This window comes from Triturus cristatus, chromosome 10 (genome assembly GCF_964204655.1).
Source record: "Triturus cristatus chromosome 10, aTriCri1.1, whole genome shotgun sequence".
NCBI classification, from domain to species: Eukaryota; Metazoa; Chordata; class Amphibia; order Caudata; family Salamandridae; genus Triturus; species Triturus cristatus.
Window position 1 is genome coordinate 517,318,326 of NC_140593.1, and position 16,978 is coordinate 517,335,303.

The window sequence follows — 16,978 nt, forward strand, 5'->3', positions numbered from 1 at the left end:
AATGCTACTCTGCATGAAACACGTCGGGCATTACAGGACCTCATTGTTTGCGAGGCACTTGCGCTGTGAGATGAATGCCGTTCCTTCATTAAAATAGAGGTTATCTTTACTCACCTGTGTGGGCTGACTCATTCCAGGCAACTGTTTGTTTTGGATATGAAGCGGCGCAGCCTGAGCCGCGAGGAAGCCCCGCTGCATCGTGGTGCAGCCCCGCTGTGACGCCAACCGACGCCGCAGCTAAGGGACGGGTGTGCCGAAATGGATGAATACACTTGTGCTTCACCAACAACGCAGGAGGATCTTCGCCACCCACTTGGGTTCAATTTTTGGTGATTTCTAGAACTTTGCAGTGGCAACTCACAAGAGGAACACATGAGCACTACAAGATCCAGAAGGCCACAGTGGTGGCCACGCCCACTTGGGCGAGGACTTAATGATATAAAATTGACCTGCTTCATGCCACGCTGGTTTTTCTTTCCACGCCTGCAGCCCCTGATGAAATGCTACTCTGCATGAAACGCGTCGGGCATTACAGGACCTCATTGTTTGCGAGGCACTTGCGCTGTGAGATGAATGCCGTTCCTTCATTAAATTAGAGGTTATCTTTACTCACCTGTGTGGGCTGACTCATTCCAGGCAACTGTTTGTTTTGGATATGAAGCGGCGCAGCCTGAGCCGCGAGGAAGCCCCGCTGCATCGTGGTGCAGCCCCGCTGTGACGCCAACCGACGCCGCAGCTAAGGGACGGGTGTGCCGAAATGGATGAATACACTTGTGCTTCACCAACAACGCAGGAGGATCTTCGCCACCCACTTGGGTTCAATTTTTGGTGATTTCTAGAACTTTGCAGTGGCAACTCACAAGAGGAACACATGAGCACTACAAGATCCAGAAGGCCACAGTGGTGGCCACGCCCACTTGGGCGAGGACTTAATGATATAAAATTGACCTGCTTCATGCCACGCTGGTTTTTCTTTCCACGCCTGCAGCCCCTGATGAAATGCTACTCTGCATGAAACGCGTCGGGCATTACAGGACCTCATTGTTTGCGAGGCACTTGCGCTGTGAGATGAATGCCGTTCCTTCATTAAATTAGAGGTTATCTTTACTCACCTGTGTGGGCTTACTCATTCCAGGCAACTGTTTGTTTTGGATATGAAGCGGCGCAGCCTGAGCCGCTAGGAAGCCCCGCTGCATCGTGGTGCAGCCCCGCTGTGACGCCAACCGACGCCGCAGCTAAGGGACGGGTGTGCCGAAATGGATGAATACACTTGTGCTTCACCAACAACGCAGGAGGATCTTCGCCACCCACTTGGGTTCAATTTTTGGTGATTTCTAGAACTTTGCAGTGGCAACTCACAAGAGGAACACATGAGCACTACAAGATCCAGAAGGCCACAGTGGTGGCCACGCCCACTTGTGCAAGGACTTAATGATATAAAATTGACCTGCTTCATGCCACGCTGGTTTTTCTTTCCACGCCTGCAGCCCCTGATGAAATGCTACTCTGCATGAAACGCGTCGGGCATTACAGGACCTCATTGTTTGCGAGGCACTTGCGCTGTGAGATGAATGCCGTTCCTTCATTAAATTAGAGGTTATCTTTACTCACCTGTGTGGGCTGACTCATTCCAGGCAACTGTTTGTTTTGGATATGAAGCGGCGCAGCCTGAGCCGCGAGGAAGCCCCGCTGCATCGTGGTGCAGCCCCGCTGTGACGCCAACCGACGCCGCAGCTAAGGGACGGGTGTGCCGAAATGGATGAATACACTTGTGCTTCACCAACAACGCAGGAGGATCTTCGCCACCCACTTGGGTTCAATTTTTGGTGATTTCTAGAACTTTGCAGTGGCAACTCACAAGAGGAACACATGAGCACTACAAGATCCAGAAGGCCACAGTGGTGGCCACGCCCACTTGGGCGAGGACTTAATGATATAAAATTGACCTGCTTCATGCCACGCTGGTTTTTCTTTCCACGCCTGCAGCCCCTGATGAAATGCTACTCTGCATGAAACGCGTCGGGCATTACAGGACCTCATTGTTTGCGAGGCACTTGCGCTGTGAGATGAATGCCGTTCCTTCATTAAATTAGAGGTTATCTTTACTCACCTGTGTGGGCTGACTCATTCCAGGCAACTGTTTGTTTTGGATACGAAGCGGCGCAGCCTGAGCCGCGAGGAAGCCCCGCTGCATCGTGGTGCAGCCCCGCTGTGACGCCAACCGACGCCGCAGCTAAGGGACGGGTGTGCCGAAATGGATGAATACACTTGTGCTTCACCAACAACGCAGGAGGATCTTCGCCACCCACTTGGGTTCAATTTTTGGTGATTTCTAGAACTTTGCAGTGGCAACTCACAAGAGGAACACATGAGCACTACAAGATCCAGAAGGCCACAGTGGTGGCCACGCCCACTTGGGCGAGGACTTAATGATATAAAATTGACCTGCTTCATGCCACGCTGGTTTTTCTTTCCACGCCTGCAGCCCCTGATGAAATGCTACTCTGCATGAAACGCGTCGGGCATTACAGGACCTCATTGTTTGCGAGGCACTTGCGCTGTGAGATGAATGCCGTTCCTTCATTAAATTAGAGGTTATCTTTACTCACCTGTGTGGGCTGACTCATTCCAGGCAACTGTTTGTTTTGGATATGAAGCGGCGCAGCCTGAGCCGCGAGGAAGCCCCGCTGCATCGTGGTGCAGCCCCGCTGTGACGCCAACCGACGCCGCAGCTAAGGGACGGGTGTGCCGAAATGGATGAATACACTTGTGCTTCACCAACAACGCAGGAGGATCTTCGCCACCCACTTGGGTTCAATTTTTGGTGATTTCTAGAACTTTGCAGTGGCAACTCACAAGAGGAACACATGAGCACTACAAGATCCAGAAGGCCACAGTGGTGGCCACGCCCACTTGGGCGAGGACTTAATGATATAAAATTGACCTGCTTCATGCCACGCTGGTTTTTCTTTCCACGCCTGCAGCCCCTGATGAAATGCTACTCTGCATGAAACGCGTCGGGCATTACAGGACCTCATTGTTTGCGAGGCACTTGCGCTGTGAGATGAATGCCGTTCCTTCATTAAATTAGAGGTTATCTTTACTCACCTGTGTGGGCTGACTCATTCCAGGCAACTGTTTGTTTTGGATATGAAGCGGCGCAGCCTGAGCCGCGAGGAAGCCCCGCTGCATCGTGGTGCAGCCCCGCTGTGACGCCAACCGACGCCGCAGCTAAGGGACGGGTGTGCCGAAATGGATGAATACACTTGTGCTTCACCAACAACGCAGGAGGATCTTCGCCACCCACTTGGGTTCAATTTTTGGTGATTTCTAGAACTTTGCAGTGGCAACTCACAAGAGGAACACATGAGCACTACAAGATCCAGAAGGCCACAGTGGTGGCCACGCCCACTTGGGCGAGGACTTAATGATATAAAATTGACCTGCTTCATGCCACGCTGGTTTTTCTTTCCACGCCTGCAGCCCCTGATGAAATGCTACTCTGCATGAAACGCGTCGGGCATTACAGGACCTCATTGTTTGCGAGGCACTTGCGCTGTGAGATGAATGCCGTTCCTTCATTAAATTAGAGGTTATCTTTACTCACCTGTGTGGGCTGACTCATTCCAGGCAACTGTTTGTTTTGGATGTATATATATATATATATATATATATATCGCATTTGAGCCTGAGTTGCTGGTTTCCAAAACAGGTACGGACCGCAGAATTCTTCAAAGATAGTAAATCAATCCAAGAGATGGGGGTTACTTCTTAATACCAATTTATTTTCATCACCGAAGTAAATGCAGACAAGTGTCCACCCCGGACGCGTTTCAATTGCATGAGCGATCTTGATCACCTGACGTGCCGGTGACGGATTCCCATTTTAAAATAAACTACAACCAATCAATACGTGAATGTAATTAGGCCAACGTGCATTTAAAAAGAACACGCACACCCCCTCAGACTGGAACCAATAATAAACAGACCAACTTGAACAGTTCTCATATTTGATCTTTAAGTCCTGTTTTGTTTGTCTAGTACTTTTTAGACAACTTATTGTGAAAAAATCTAATTTAGATTTAAATATAACATTCATTTAAAAAACTCAATGACAAACCAATTCATTCCATAAAAGAAATTGTCCTTACTAGCCCCTCCTAGAAACAGGGACTATTATGTGATTGTAAACATATTCATCTTGTTCAGTTAACATATACATTTTTCAGATCCATACCGATAAGCTTATGCACTAAATTGCAATCATCCAACTATAAATGATAAAATTGCAAAAAAAATAATCCGGCTAATGCCCATTAATTCACATCTTGCATATCTCAGCTAATATTTCTTCAATTCAAGGCAAGTGCCTACTGATTCAAGTTACTTATTTATCAGTGTATATTAATGAACTATGAATGTGTTGCTGTTCGTTACTAATACATCCAATCTAATAACAATCATCATATGAAACTTAAGGCATATCGAAAACTCGCTTAAAGTAAAAAATGTATTATCATTGCAGTTTTACATAATCCATGTCTTAGTGGGTCCTGTGCAACCAGTTTGTGCAAAGGGCTAAAAATGTGCAATAATATGTGCCTTAACAATAAAAAAACAATTAAAAAATGGTAGTGCAGCAAAGGGCATCAATTGTGAATACTGTTCATATCATGTATGGCATTTCAAAATGACATGGCTAGCGGATATCAGATCTATTCCCTCAATTGTTTAAAGTGTATGTCGAGCATCTGTGCACCCAAAAACGAAAAGGCGATAATGTCCCAAACAAAACAGAACAAACCAAATGTCTGACACTTTGTTGCTGATCATTTCATCTCTATAAACAAATAGATCTTAGATGAATCTATACAATTATATCCCTATAGAAATAAGTATGGATAGATGCTTCAGTTTAGACGGTATGTAATGAACATAAGACAGAATTTATCATATTAGTTATAAAAAATGATGTAGGTCTTCACTGGTGTTTAACCCATGCGGTATATGAGTATCTAACATGAGTATAAAGGAAGACTCCATCTGTCTTAACTTTTTATCCCTGTTGCCTCCCCAAAAATAAGGGGGAACAGCCCCAATTACAGAATATGACAGGTCACTCAATCTATTGTTTTGAACTGCTTTGAAATGTCGCGCTACAGGATAGTTCTCATCTGAATTCACAATGGCGCGCAAATGCTGGAGAATCCGATTAAAAACCGGAAGCTTCGTACTGCCAATATATTTCAACTGGCATGTGCATTGTAGTTGATATACAGCAAAATCAGTTCTACAAGTGTAATGTTCCTTTATACGGATTGGAGTTTCACTGAAAGCTGTGCAATATTCGGACCTGTTTAAGCTGAACTTGCATGCTCGACACGACGAGCATTTGAAGAAGCCAGATTTAAATAGCCAATTAGTTTTCGTTATAACTTCCGGGCATGCTTTGACTAGGGCATCCCTCATAGAAGGAGCCCGCCTGAAAGTTATATTGGAGAGTGCTGGCAACAGGAATCTAAGGGTTAAATCCGTCAAAAGAATAGGCCAATGTTTATATACGATGTGTCTAAGGCATTTTTCTTGTTTACTGAAAGTTGTGATGAGACGAATTGTTTGAACCGATTCTGATGTGGGTTCATTGAGAGTTATAGCATCGAGGATTTTCCTAGTTTGCAAACAAAGGTCCCATTGTCAAGAGTTGGCTTTATCCAAAGCCTTTAGTAAATTAGAATGTGCATAACCACGGACCAAGAACCGGGAAAAATCGTCCCTTTGACATTTTTCTAAACCCGACTCTAGACTACAAGTACGTCGTATACGGAGAAATTCTCCGTATGGAATGCTGTGTATTAAATGTCGTGGGTGAGCACTGCTGGCATGCAAGGTGGAATTGCCAGCAGTGCTCTTTCTATGTAGCCGAGTTTGTATATGATTGTCAACAATGTATACCTCTACATCCAAAAGTTCGACCTTATCTTTATTGATGGTGGCTGTAAATTGGAGGTTCATGGAGTTATCATTAATGGATGAAATGAACTGATTCGCTTCATGTTCTGTACCATCCCATATGACAAATATATCATCAATATATCTGCCATAGTATTTCACATGATCATCCCAGGCCTGTTTGTGTTTCACTTTGAGGACGTGCTCCTCCCACCACCCTACCAGAAGACAGGCATAGGTGTGGGAAAAACACCTGTGGCCGAGGGCTGATTATTTAAGGGAAGCAGATCGTCATCTAACAGACACCAACTGCTATGCTAGAGCGAGTAAGGCGGATTTGAATCAGGTGAAAGAAACTGTCATGAAGAGTTTACTATCATGGAAACGACAGGGGTTATAAATTACCCTCATTGCAGTTTTAGTTTTCAAAAATGGGGTTTCTTCTGGAAAATTGAGTTTGTTTGCTCACAGTGGAAAGTAGTATTAGATAGAAAAATTTGCATTTTCAGAAACTGTTGAATGATAATTCAAGCTGAGCTGGGGAGACGTACTGCTGTGCTTGTCCTTTGTGCCACTGGGCATGTCAAGATTTGAATGTTACTTCATAAGTCAAGGGGAGGCATTTCATATTGAAGAAATTTTTCTCAGCACTTCTGCTGGTAACCACACTTGGTATACTTGGGTAGTAACTGTTGAAAATCTTGCTTTGGGTGGTCATAGTGTAGTCACTATTTTACAGGTGTAAAATTTGCTAGTAGCTCAGTAAGACTTTCCTTGAGCAGAAGTAGCTCTCACTACAGAAAAGGTTGGAGACCCCTGCTTTAGATCATCCACAACCATGTCATTGAAAACATCCACACAGTCTTTGGGCATTAGTGGGTAAAAAGTGGATTGAGGGCAAAAAGGACTAGCAGCCACCATTCCTAAATTGACCCCCAATTCAGAAGTCCCATCCATATTGTCAATTGGATCAGTATCATTGTCATTAGCGAGAGACTGTACAACACTTAAAGTGGGGATGTCAGCAGCTGTCAGATTGCATGAACTGGCAGTGTTGCTCCCTGTCGTAATAGGAGGTTTATTCAATTGGAAATATTTCCTGAGTTTGACCTTGCGGATAAACTTATAAATGTCCACCCGAGATTGTTTATATGAAAAATTTGATTCAGGGCAATAAGACAAGCTCAAGGTTAACAGCTGTTTTTCGGCTGTAGTTAGGGTGGTATTGGTGAGATTAATAATGGTGTTATCTTGCTGTGTCAGCGATTGCGTCTCCACCATCCTCTGCCCCTGTTGACGGTGGTAGAGCCGCCGCCTGCGCCTCTCCCTCCGGGATTGACTGGAGTTGCCAGTACAATGTTTTGTTTGTTCCTGGGGCGCAGAGTGGCTCGACTGTCCATTGTTAAAAAACTCAGTGCATTGTAAAATTCCTGAGGGAAATTGGTGAATATTATTTATTCGTGACTTGCCACTGTCACGACAACGGCACCCGCCCATGAGGTGTTCAGGAAGTGAGTGGTATTAGATGGAGTACGTTTATAGAACTTTCCAGAACCGCCACCACTCACAAGCAAAGTGATGCCTTCAACACTGAGTTGCCTTTTACTACAAAAAGGAGGATTCCAGTTATAAAACGGGAACCTGTGGATGCACCCGTGTGTGGAGTGTTACATGGCAGGGCGAGGAATTGACTTCAATCAGCCCACGTAATGGCAAGTGGATAAAAGCATGTTATAATATTTAAACTGCTTGTTTGTTTCTACTGAGGGGCTTTTTCACTACTACAATGGATAATACAAACAAGAGGTTATACTCACTTAAAGACTAAAGAAAAGTGCCCGCTGACATGGTAACAACCGTGTTTAATGATTTTGTCCATCAACACTTGCAGTGACCTTCTGAACCAATGGGAAGGTGTGCATTCTTAATTTAAACGGGGACACTGTGACTTACACACGTAAAGGCTTTGATAAAGGCTTCTCTGCCGAAACCGGTCCGTCTGCGAATTAATAAAAAGAATTGAAGTACTTGAAGTCTGAGGAGTGCGTTGTAAAATTCCTGCAGGAAATTGGTGAATATTATTTATTCGTGAATGCCACTGTCACGACAACGGCACCCGCCAGTGAGATTTTTGGGAAGTGAGTGGCATTTGATGGAGTATATATATATATATATTTTCACTGAAAAAACCATAGGTTTCATGCACGTTATAGTTAGGAATTGGCATTTAAAAAACCTTAGAAATTCACTAAAAAAACCATAGGTTTCAGGGGCGTTATAGTTAGCTGGACATTTCCCTCGTACAAAACCCTAGAAATTCCCCTGTTATAGTTAGTTCAGCTAACTATAACTCGCGCCCCCGCAATGCACTGCTGATGACGTCACATATTACATCACTCATGACATGGTCAGTGACATCACTGATGACATCTCAAATGACATCACTGATGATATCATCCAGTGAATGTGTGTTTTTCTGAAAAGTTTAAATATGTTTTATATATTTATAGTGAAAGGCCTATGGAAGAATGAGTGGGTGTATAAGTGTGTGAATGGGTGATTTTCTAGGTGCGTAACTGACTCTATAAGTGAGTCATTAAATGTATCTTACTGCAGACTAGTGACTAAACTGTGTGAATGTCTGTATGTGTCTATGTGTTGGTGTATAAGTGGCTGCATGGTTTTGTGAATAGCTATATGAGTGTCTATATGGGTTATTGATTGGTTGTCTGAGTATCTGTATTGGTGCCTGAGTGTTTGTGTGGGTAGGATGTGTGTGACTCTGTGCATAGATATGTGAGTGGGTGATTCAATGGGTGCATGGTTTTAAGAGTGCATCTGTGATGGACTATATGGTTGGGTAACTGTATGTAAGGGTGTGTTAGTGATTGAATGTATATCTAAGTTATACATGTGTCAGTAACTACATATGTGAAACACAGTGTATATGTGTGTTAGAGTATATAACTATTTATATGTGAGAGTGTGTGATTTTGGGAGTGGCTGTATGGATGAGTGTGTGCTTGTATCAGTAATAGTATAAGAGCGTCAGAATTTGTTAGTATTTTTATGAGTAAGTGAACTTGAGTGTGTTTAACTGTATAGGTGAGTAAATTGGACTGTAATTAATTATTTGCATTACTGACTTGGTGCGTCAGTACCTCAATGGATGATTGGCGGTGTGTGAGTGTCTATATAGGTGTACAAATGCATATGATTGTCCTGTACTGAGTGACTGTAAGTATGAGTGACTGTACAGGTGAGTGAGTGGAGGTGTATGTAGATCTAAGAGTCAATGAGTGGGTATGTAGTTATTGGTATTGGAGTATCTATGGTTTTCAAAATGGCCGTCTGAAATTTTGAGTCGGTGTATCAAAGGTTATATTAGGGTGTGAGAAGATGCACTAATTTATCACATGGATGACATCATCAGTGACGTCATCAGTGATGTCATTTGAGATGTCATCAGTGATGTCATCAGTGATGTCACTGACCATGTCATGAGCGATATAATATGTGACGTCATCAGCAGTGCATTGCGGGGGCGCGAGTTATAGTTAGCTGAACTAACTATAACTGGGGAATTTCTAGGGTTTTGTACGAGGGAAATGTCCAGCTAACTATAACGCCCCTGAAACCTATGTTTTTTTTTGTGAATTTCTAATGTTTTTTTAAATGCCAATTCCTAACTATAATGCCCCTGAAACCTTTGGTTTTTTCAGTGAATTTCAAAGGTTGTTTAAATGCCAATTCCTAACTATAACGTGCATGAAACCTATGGTTTTATTCAGTGTATTTCAAAGGTTTTTTAAATGCTAATTCCTATCTATAACTTATCTCTAAAGATATCATGTTTAATGGTTTTCATTGGATTTCTATATTTTTCAAATTCAGTGTGTCAATTTCATTAATTATGTTTTTTTGAAATTCTTTTTTATCACCATTTCTTTAATTTATTTTTTTTAATTAATTATTTTAAATGTTAAATCAATATTATTTGTTTTTATTGGGTTTTTCAAACATATTTTTTTATATTTTTAAAAATATTTCTTTAACTATATGTTCAAAACTTTATTTTATATATTTTTTTCCCCTGTTTTTGGATCCGCGCACCCTATGCGCACCGTTCTCGATCCTTACGCGTTAGCATCCACGCATGGTATGCATTGCATACGTGTTTAGTGTGCGATCGCAATGCGACAGGTACGCGACTCCCAGCCTATACGTGACCCGTTCGATGTATGTAACACGACATTTACGCGCTTCCGCAATGCGTCATCTGCGTCTATGACGCAGTAGGTGCGCGGATCCTGCTAAATATTTAACATTTAAAAAAACATATATATATGTATTTCATGTGAATATTAATTGAAGACAAACTCTAAACTAGTCTTAAAACTAATATATTTTTACATCTAATCCTATAATTTATTTTAATTAAATTTCACGGATGCGCGCTGGGTGCGTGCTGCCTATGCGCAGGGTGCGCGGAACCCATGTGACCTGCAAGAAAAGAGATTTGATTGGTTCATTACACTTCCTCTTCTAACTATTGAAGACCCCAATCAATACAATCATTCTTCTTTGACCTTCTTTGGAGGAGCATCTCTTTGCAGAGAAGAAGATTTTATTAGACAAAGTTTACACTTAGCTCTAACTTTTTTCAACTAAAAATGGCTTCAGGGCAGCAGGCATCACCTGCATCTCCTCATTTTGGAGGAGGCACCACGCAAAGAACGTTTTTCTTCAGTGGTGTGGACATTTTTTACTTTTCCCGAGGGGCAGAATAAGACCAATGCCACCTTGGTCACATGCAAGATTTGCAAAAGAGTGCTGTCGCGAGGGGATCCTAACAAGAAATACTCGTGCGGCACGGCTAGTATGATGAAGCACCTAAGGACCCTTCATCCAAACAATGTTGCACGAGAAGAATGCTGACGGATGAGAGACACTCCTGCGCCTTCCACCTCATCGCAGCCGAGCACTTCAAGAGTGCATCCATCAGCCCAAAATGTGGACATCCGTCCTCAATTTCAATTTTTAAAAGTGCTCTGCACTACATGCAATGCGACTTTGTGCTACGGTGAGCAGTCGATCGATCTGATCTGCCGCCGGCAAGAAAGTCAGTCAGTCAGTCAATCAAGATTACTTTATTCGGTTCATATCAAAAACCATAAAAGTACAATATACCAAATACATACATAATAAATAACATTAAAAATAGACATTTACAAGTATATTTAAAACAGTAATAAAAAGATAAGACTTGGTCGGATTTAATCAGAGTTCAAAAATTAATTATGTACAACACTATGTCCATTTAATTTTTTGCCTTAATCTCATCGCAATAGCCAAAAAATTAGCTATATTAAATATCTCCCAAGTAGTACCTAGCAACTGGAGATACAAAAGAGCAGGTTTGACTTGTCTAAATCCTTTATTTTTAATCAGGGGGATGATAAACTTTTTACGGAGAGGGGAGAAATGTTTACAAAAAAAGAAAAAGTGGACTGTGTCCTTAATGGAGAATCTGTCACAAGAACAGATTTCCAAATCCCTGTCCTTCATCCACCCTGGAGATTCAGTGATCAAAAGATGGTATTTATTCAGTCTAAACCTGGTCAATAAAAAGCGATGGTTCATGTTATTCACTATAATCAGGTAAGGTTCAATACTGCTAGAAGTAATGATTAACTGATGGGCCTTTACTGAAGGTTTAACTAACTCCTTTTCCTCCCTGGCTAAGGTTGTTCGAAGCTTATGAATATCTTTCACCCAATTTGTATCCCCCTTTGACAAGTTATTAGGGTTGTCAAAAAGTTCTGGGCGGCCTAATTCATTGGTTAAATTCTTAACATAGCTGAGCCAAGGGATAGCCTTACCGTGCTCCAATAATAAACAATCTTTTATAATTTCACGGTTTAACTCAAGTTCCGGGTTTTGCCAAATTGATAGCCATTTTAATAGAGGGGCTAGTGCTATCCGGTCTGTTAAATAATCTACCCCACATTCTTGATGACAATGTAGCCGGGGGTTGCCTGGGGAAGTGATAGAATGGATTTAAGAAACTTGTCCTCTACCACCTGAAGATCCTTAACATTTTTAATTCCCCACAGGTCCGCACCATACATAGCTATGGATATACATTTGGCTGCGTAAATATTCAACATAGCCTGCATAGGCTTTACCCCCAATTTGCGTGCAAAATCCAAGACACCTGAGATTGACCTGGCGAAAGCATTTCGTTTAGCTGCTAATTGAGGGGCCCAAGAAGACTTATCATCAAAGATGACCCCCAAATATGGGAAACAAGTGACTCTGGATAAGACATGTCCCTCACAGAACATAGTCTTAGTTCTCTTTGGTTTGCAACCTACAGTCATAACATGGGATTTAGTGAAATTCACACTTAAATCAAGTCTTTTCCTAAAATCAGCAAATGTGTCTAAAAGACTTTGCTGCCCTACTGCCGTGCGCGCTAACAACGCGGCATCATCTGCATATAATAATTCAGGAATACAAAACTTCCCTGCCCTCGGGATATCCTTACATGATTCATTTAAGGCAATGGCTAGGTTGTTAATATATAAAGTAAAAAGCAGGGGGGCTAAAATACAGCCCTGCCTAACACCATTAGAAATTCCGATCTTGCCTGTAGAGTTACCCATGTGGTCGAATCTAACAGTGGCAGTAAGATCTCTGTGTAGATCTGCTAAGAAATAGACGATATTTTCATCTAAGCCACATTTAAGAAGATGTTCCCACAATTTCGACCGATTCACTCGGTCAAAAGCCGAGGATAGGTCCATGAAGGCAAGATATAACGTCCCTTTCTTGGCTATGGTATATTTACCTATTAATAGGTAAAGATTCAGGCTTTGGTCTATAGTACCCCGACCCTTTCGAAACCCATATTGTAAGCATGAAAGGGTGTTAGTATCATCCAACCATTCTGTTATTTTTCCTAAGACTACTCGCCCCAGGCCTTTTACTGCGGAATCAATAAGGGAGATAGGGCGGTAACAACTAGGATCCCCCCGATTGCCTTTTTTAAAAATGGGTATGATCACGGACTCGGACCAAGTGTCCGGGATACCTGCGACACAGACCCTATTAAAAATATTCATTAGAACTGTAGACCAAGTCTCAATATCTGATTTAAAAAGGTCCGCTGGGACGCCATCGGGACCTGGAGCCTTATTGCTCGTCATCTTACCGATGGCCTCCGCCACCTCACCCTTAGTTACCGATAAAGTATATTGATTCAGAGAGGGGAGAGGGGGATTCAACCCCCCATTTATTCCCGCTTCATAGACTGACTTGAAATAAGAGCGCCACAGGTGTTCCCCAATACCGCAATCTAATTGGTCGTTACAAGGGTCACGAAAAAATGGTTTATTAACCACAGACCAGAACTTCGCACTATTGTGAAGGACGACAACGGAGGATAGTTCTACCCAGGCGTCCTCCCGGATCTCCTTTTTCCTAAGCTCCAGAGTATTAATATATTCTTTCCTTAGTTGGGCTATGGTGGGCCGATTCACTGGTTTGCAGCTCAAGGCTGCCCTCAGCTTTCTGTTTGCCAGTGAACATTTTTTGTCAAACCATCCCAACTCAGCCTTATCCTTTACTTTAACAGGACATCGAAGATCTGCTGAGATCTGTGTGCAGATTACAGAGTACGCCCCTAATACTTCCACATTCCCTGCTTCTAGGTCAAGGCACGTGATCAACTCTGAACCAACCTTCCTTTTTAAGTTAAGGAAAAAATCACCAGGGATGACTTTATTCCATCTGATCCTACGGTCCTGGTCTGTGAGATGGAAGTTGGACTCATCCATCTTATCATGGGTAGTTACAGATTTTAAACAGAGGTCAGACAAAGTGAGGGCCACAGGATTATGGTCACTAAAATGAGACCAAACAGCTGAATATCCATGAATCCTATCCCCCAAAGCTGTACTAACAAAGATGTAATCAATCACCGAGTGTTTGCCATTCCCTTTAAATGTAGGAATGTTCTCATCCACCGTAAGTGGGAGTATCAGGCCATAGTCAGCGAGGATTGTTTCCAAGAGATCACCCTGTGCTGAGTGCTCAAATTGGGCCTCCCCCGACTCTATTGGCCCTAAGGGATCTATTGTTAAGCATTTTCCTGGGCATCTGTGGATATTGAAATCGCCCATGATGATAATAAAGTAATTATTCTCGTTATCCTCCTTAAATTTTACCAAAAAACGGTTTAATGCGGTGAGGTGTTCGACCGTGGCATCTCTGTGATAAGAATTATAAAAATTAACAATTAAAAATCACTACCCCTATTCAAAGAAATTTGGACTGCCAGACAGTTACATGAACCTGTATCAAGTTGAATCAGCGAGCCAGAGATGCTTGCAGAAATCAAAGTGACCAGCCCCCCCTTGGCCCTCCCCATATTGGATGGTACCGCAGACACAAAAAAGCTTGTATAACCATATATAGTCAGGGTGTTATCAGTGTCCCAAGTTTCTTGGAAACAAATAACTTCTCCCGAACATGAGATCTCTCCAAGCTGGATCATCTATTTTATTTCTCAGACCATCTATGTTCCAGGTAACTAGTTTAGTTAATGGGCCCGACGGCCCAGAATCAGACCCATTAATTAATTAATTAAGTCACATTTGCTTGTTTTTTGGTTTTTTTTTTATTGTTCCCTGAAGTTCATTGTTTGGTTCCTCCTGTTTTTTTTTTTTTTTTTGCAGAAAAACCCCCCAAAATTAAAAATTGTTCAGAAAACCCCCCAAAAAATATAAAAGAAGAAAGAAGAAAAAAAAAAGTTCTTGTAAGAACTAACTTTCCTGGTTTAAAAAAAGAGCTACATTTCTTTGTTAGTGTGTGAAAGTTTAGATGAATGTATGTGTAGTACGTAATTGACTGAATGAATGCATTAGTAGCGTATGGTGAATGTATAAGTGCAGAACTATGAGGAAGTGCTGCAGCATCACACAGTAACCTCTTTAACTACAGTGTGCTGTAGTACTTCCGAAGCACAGGGATGCAACATATGTACATAAATATGTTGCAAATCTATGCTTCTCTCTGCACGGCTGCTTAAACTGCAGCCATGTGGTGACACAGGCACCCTTGCACCATAGTGCAAGGATATCTGTGTCATGTGCTGTTTGTTTTTGTGCAGGAAGACCCACCTTCCTGCACAAAAACAATCAGTAAAGGCATTTTTCTCCTTCAATGTATGCTGAGCATTGTAGCATGCATTGAAGATATAAAAATGTGGAGAAATGAAAACAATTCTCCTTGTTGTGCTTTCCTACACCAATTTTAGAATGGTGCAGCATTCACACACATATCGAGATTTATGATTTCTGACAAATCTAGACATCTGTCTTGTTCTATGAGTATTCAGTGCAATCATGCACAACAACACTTATAGAACACCCTTTCAACGCAAACTGGTGTGCATAATGAGGTTGTATTTACATGGAGTATAAAAAGTGCACAGAGTGCCTTTTCCTCTCTTTGTAAATATGAAAGAGTGTCTTGCGCAATACCTATTTTACAAAAATTGACATATTTCCAGTTTTCGAATGATAGAAGGTAAGCACAGAGTTTTGTCTGCAAAGATGTTCAAAGAAGAATTATTGAAATGATTGCGGTCCTTCAATAGCTACAATGGGAAATATTCTGAACCCATCAAATCTCTTTTTTTGCAGGTCACATGATATCTGATTATGGTCAGATTATAAAACTACATAGGTATAAACAGAGTGTTTTTACAAATGTATTTCAACTTTGTAGCTTCTTGCAGACCTCCTCATTCTGCATATTGAGACTTAGTTAAACTTACCTTCACAGTAATAACAATAAAAAATAGTATACATTTTTTTCAGATTTTCATTGCAATCTAAATTCATATAAATTGCTTATTTTAAAATTTGGATCTGTGAAAGAAAAGAAAAAAAAATTATAACATGTAAAAATAAATTTTTAACAACACAGCATAATTTCCACAAAGTAATTTGTTTGCCTTTTTTGCTGTTCTCAGAATATATTGAATTTCACTAGAAATAGTGATTTCAATCATACTCATCACTTAACAGCGGACAAAAAAAAAACAATCAGAAAGATTGTTAAAAAAAAAAAAACAGGAGGAGGAGCCTAGCGCGCATCCAAGATGGTCGCGTGAGCACAGGGCTCCCCGGACCCTTGCTGCTCCTCGGAATTTATCCTGAGAATATCCTGATGTGGTTTATGGAATCTGGCAGATGAAGACCGGCTGAGCACGTATCTCTTTTCAGAACTCGAATCGGACCTGGGAATCCTGATTTGTCGTTGTTCGAACTTTTGGGACCCACCCGACGGAGGTGCCCGGGGCGAGGGTGAACCGTGGAGCCGTGTCGTAATTGAACAACAGCGGCTGCAGTGCGGTGCCAGTGGCCGCTCTACCACTTTCGGTTTCACTTTTGGACTTCACGGGGCTGGCCTGCGAACGCACTTGATGTGGCGAGGTGTTTCCTTGGCCTCTGCACGAGGCCTTGTCTCCACCCGCCACTAGTGTGCCCATCGCCTTGGGTCCCCCCGCACCGCTATCTTGTGGTCCTTGGTGAGGCGCTGGTCTGCGGTGCCGGTGCCCCTACGACTCTTGATCGGCGGTCCCCTTCGGTATCCGTGACCACATGGGGGGCAAGGGGGGCCCCGAGGGGCATAAGACTAAGGCCTCCCTCCGCGGGGGACCGGTCCAGGCCAACAACATGGACCGCTACACTCAGGGCAGAGGGTCCCCTGGAGCGACCGGCCCCCCCCCGGATGCCGCCGGCGGTGGCACGACCGTTTCTCCGGAGCTTTCCCTGCAGGACATCATGGGCGCCATTGATGGCATCAGGGAAACCATCGCCACGCAATACGAGGCCCTGGCCCATAAAATCGACACGGTGGCAATCGATGTCACCTTAATTAGGGCAGACCTCTCCAAAACTAACGAGAGGGTTCAGGCTCTCGATGCGCGGACCTCCGCCCTTGGTGCGGATGTGTC